Consider the following 5,417-nt stretch of genomic DNA (forward strand, 5'->3'; position numbering starts at 1 on the left):
GGGGAATTAAAAATAGCGCCATCTATGTCTGAAGTCCGGGACTTTTCATCCCATATATAATATAGATCTTATTTTTTACTTGCTGGATAGTTCTGAAGTTGAATCAATGTTACTCTTGAAGGGCTTTTGCAGGACAAATAGCAAGATTTTGCTTTGCTAAAGAACAGATGTTTAACTCAATTCTGTCAATTTTTATTTCATGGTCACATAATGACATTCCCTTATTGGAACATCCTTTTTTGTATTAGAGGAAGCAAGAGTTGATGCTATTATCAATTCCCAGGAGTAAAACTTTGTTTTATTAATCAAGATTATTAACATTCCGAGTGTAATTTCATTAAACGGTATTTTTTTAATTTTTTGGATAATAGAGTCATTAAAATCCTGGGATATTTGGAGAGGAAGATATGAATGCTCAAGTAGAATGAATAATAATATGTAGTTGTAAAGTGATTAGTAATTGAATGGGAGAGGGAGAGTGGAGTAAAAAGAATTTAGAAGTATTGGATAAAATTGAAGACTCTAAAGTCTAAGAGGATTACATACTAATAACCAATAATCGAATGGATAAAGTTTATGTAATTTATTCCTGTTTACATAGTCATCTAATTCTATAATCTATATATCAATCTATTATTTGTATATTTGTTTGTCGACGCCTCATATCTTATGACTGCCTGACTGCTTGATCTAAGAAATGACAATGCAGCTTAAACGAAGTGTATCATATTATTAAAGAAAAGAAAAAATGGAGTAGATACTTATATTATTAGGTTCCTCCTAAGTGGTGGAGACTGCCTTTCTAAGACAAGAAATTACATTGAAACGTTTTAAATAATACTATATCATATCACATAGTCTTCTCCCACTCGGATAACGTTGTGGCGGCAATGGTTCTCAAACATCCCACAGCTACCTGGAGAGCTCCTCTTCGTTGACTAACTTATCAACCGCTGAACGCCGTGTGTGAGCTCTTAATGGCTATCAAAATCGTAATCCCAGAGCAGGTGCTTCTGCTTACAGAAGAGAAATCGGTCACATAGATTTAGATACGGGCTGTAAGGACTCTGGGTGATGGTTTCCGCCTTTCTTCGCGTTAAGAACAGTCTGGTATGTCGGGACATACTTTGTCCCACATGAGTGGAAGTTCCTTTATGTGAGTTTTGTTCTTCTTACGGATGGAAACCCGCTTTCCTGTCGTCTGCATGTACTCTATCATCGGTTCTCAGCTGGCTGTTGTCCCGCAAGGCACCTGATAAGGCGCCTTTCTCGAGCTTAAAAGTTTCCTCACGGAGCTCAGCAGCCCCATGAAATATAGTTGCACGGCTAGGACAAGCATCAGGGTAAACGATATTGAGGTCGGTGTGGATCTCAGACACTGTTTTGCCCTGTACGAGCAAAAATTGTGATTCTCCATGCTCAGCAACGAACGGAGAAGCATGTACAAATATGGCATGTAGGCACTAGCTATTTAGTCTCTGAATAACTATAAAATGTTTAACATGACAAAATTCATGAGAAAATTGATGCAGGTGCAATTTTGTATCTTACTCCTCTCATTTCTCTTCAAACGAACCTATCTCTATCATTTTGGAACATAATATTCTTAAGGCAAAGTTTGTTTGTCTACTTGTCGACGCCTAAAAACTCCGAGCAATGCCGGTTACTCCCACTAGTAAGTAATAAGTAATAAAAAACATATTCGGGCGTGCACTACTTTTGTAGTTTGCAATCTGAACATTATCTATTATATTTTCCGAAGCTGTCATCAATATTATATCATTCTTTGGGAAATAACATCTAAATATTAACTAAGTGTGTGTACTCATGACAGAGGTAGATTAACACTGAAGATTGGTAGGCAAAGCTGACCTTGAACAACTGCAACAACTTTGTTAGGAGTGGGTCCTGAACTTCCAAATAGGTTTGATTGAAAAAATACATTTGAATATGATTCCCAGAAATACACAATTAAATGAAATATTGACAAAATTTATTCAAAAAAGGCCACAACAATACACCATTTGCCAATCACTGGACTACGGAACAGTCGTGTATGAAATATGTATTCTGGCTTTGCAAGGTTAATAGAAATACAAGGTTAGACAATCATGTAATCGAGCTTGCTAGAATTTTCAATCTGATGTATTGTACCGACTACTGGGAAAACAGGCAGATATTGACAAAACACACAACCACTCATAGTCTATGACGTCACTATTAAAAGCGTGGTGGAAGTCAAACATTAGTCGTACACGTGTTATGGTATGACCTTCTATTTCCATTAACCTAAAAAAGTTTATGATTTCAATGATTTTGCACATTAAGTATCTTTTTCAGTTATTATTCATACTACCTAGTTATTATACACATTAACGGTCTAGTTCAGTTATTATGCATATTAACAGATTTCTTACATTAACCGCAATTGATACACTGAATGGGGATCAAAGTGGGATCAGCTAAAGCCAGGACTACTAGAGAGAAGGTCTGAAGAGTGGAGATATAATTGAGTCAGCTATTATGAGAAAAATCATCCGTGTAAATTATTGATGAATGCAGTCCTTTTAATTTTATTGTACTGGAAGAAAGGGGTGAGAGACGAGAAGAGTAGGACCTACGTGGAAAGACATTTCATACATGGTCGTTTAAATGGATCTTTCGTCCGATACATTTGAATAAATGGATCCGCATCCACCCATCTTTCCTGTTCCAAGGAGTTCATATTTTTCCATTTGGATATCCTATCCGCACGTCTTCTGATAATCTTTTCAACGTCATTTTCTGTTCAATTAATCTTTCCTTTTGTACCTCACTCGATAGATCTCATCTTCTTTAATGAAAGGATCGTTCATTGTGCATATGCCACTTCCCTTTAAGGTCTGTGATAGTGACTTCTAAACTTGTTAATGATTGTCTCTATACGATTTTCCATATCTTCTTCGGAATTATCGTATATTTCTTTAAGTGAATGCCTAAAAGTAATCTACTTAATTTTTGAAATACTTTAACGTACCTACTTAAACTTATAAGAACTAAGAAGTTCCATCTACGGACAAAATAATCGACTCAAAGTATCAGTGAGGAACAGAGAGAGCTATCATCCTCCATTCACAGCTCCTCCATTGAAATTATGGAGTCCATTCCTCCTTAAGTCCACTCTGCTTCGTCTCCTACTCTTTAAAAAAACTATTTCATTTTATAAGAGTCCTTCAATGTCCTTGATGTATATAACATAGAAATCACTCATTCCTATCAGCCCTTATTTCTTTATTACTTGTGAGTCTCTTATGTCAATGGAAAAAAAGTGGAAGAAAATTCTTGGCTCTTAATGTGCCTCTCTTTTCTGGATATTTTGGTCTACAAAGCATTTTCTATTCTCCTATTACATGTAAATAGTTATTGGGAACTTTTAAGTGATAAAATGTTTAATAATCATTCTAAAAAGTGACTTTGGAATTTTTTGAAAAATGCAATGATCTTCTTTGATTTGATTTTACTTAGATTATTATTATCTTTTGAAATTTCAAATTCAAATGAAGGATTGAGCTTTTCCTGGGGATAAATGTTTTCCCAGTGGTAACTTATGAAAACTTATACTGGAATATCTTAATATCATTGCAATTCCCGAAATTATTGAGTCTGGAATCTTTTCGTGTTTCCTCATTATTATTTGGATAACGTTTAATATTTTTTTTCATAAATTATATATATATATACATGTTCCTCATCTTTACTTTAGTTATATGTTTTAGTGAAAACTATATTTGGATTGCATATATTACAGTACATTTTCTTCATAAAAAAATATTTACTAGATTTGGTTCAAATTTTGCATTTATTTTTGAAAACAATTTATTCATACATGATAAATATTTACAGTTTATACATAATTCCGAGGAATTTTGGTAATCTTTTTCTATTACGACATTAGAAACTTCTTCAATCGTAAATTAATCTAAAGTTGATCCTTAAAAACGCCTTTTTCACTATCATTATTGAGTGAGTATGAAAATTTCTTGGAGTATGTATGACATAAAGTATGGTTGGAATTATTTCTTGTAACCTCATCTTCTACTCTAATTATATTTAATGGAGGTTTTCGAACATTATTTTTTTTTCTTATAATCGAAAATTTAAAATTACATCCTGCGTCAAAAGCAATTGCCCTAACGGTTGACTACCAAACATATTCTGTCTAAAGTAAGCCTAAAACAAGTATTTTTGTTATTCAAGAAAATATTGAATTTAATTGAAATCGTTAATGACCTGTAGGAGTTCAATTAGGACGTTTAGTGACCTGTTAGGTTATCCACAAAACTTAGATAGTAGTTGACTACGAAATGTTAAAATGCTTCCCAATTTAAATATTTTAATTTTGAATATCGGCATTTAATTCAGAGACTAATTGTTTTGTCATGCATTTGAAAATTTGACAAAAATATAAAACGATCAAAATGATGCTCTTTATCACATTCAACGCCAAGAATTTCTAGGAAATATAGGCTTACTGCTATTAGTTTTAAAATATTATAATTAGTGAAAATATTCTTTTAGATTTTTTTGTTGAAGTTATAATTTTCTGGAATATAGACTTGTTTTTAATTTTTAATTTATGAAAATATTGAATAATACAACGTACACACTAAGAAAAGTAGCTCAACACTGATTTTTGTTAGACTCCGAAGCATTGAACACCATATCAATGGATTTCAATACAAAGACACTTATGAATAAACCTTTGACCAATGAGAGTAGTCAACAAAAATCTTAAATTTTTACTAAATACCTAGATATTTAGAATTTTATAATTGAAATAAGTATAAGTTTTATGAAAATCATCTATTATCTTTTATATTATAGGGCAAAACAATTAAGACAGAATAAAAATGTATACTTAAATCAATAAAGCACATAAATAAGTACATATTTTCATTCACCATTATTTACAATTGGTAAATAAGAAAATAATTTGAAGAGTTCATGTTATATTAATATGTTTTACAACTGTCATGGAACATTAGCTATTAGGTAGTGTCCATGAATTTTTAAATAATCGTTCTCATATACAGTTTTGTTAGATTGTAAGCATTTAGTCTAATCCGTAATATATTTATTGAATATTGATGTGGATATCCTAAATCCTCACGATCGAATTATATTTAAATATAATGACATGTGATTTAGTAATTCAGAAAATGACTTCGGACTCATTAACTTTCAAAATATGTTAAACGAAATTAATATTTTCCAATATAAGTCTACTAAAGTTATAAGATCACAGATAATGTATTAACATATTTATCAGGTTAGAGTACCCATGAACTATTTATGCATATGTGTAGGAGAGTGGAACATGTTTTGTAGCTTTGCTGATAAAGATATCTAAAAAAGAGGACCACATTAAATTCATGGTC

Source organism: Lepeophtheirus salmonis, chromosome 1 (genome assembly GCF_016086655.4).
Source record: "Lepeophtheirus salmonis chromosome 1, UVic_Lsal_1.4, whole genome shotgun sequence".
Taxonomy (NCBI): Eukaryota; Metazoa; Arthropoda; class Copepoda; order Siphonostomatoida; family Caligidae; genus Lepeophtheirus; species Lepeophtheirus salmonis.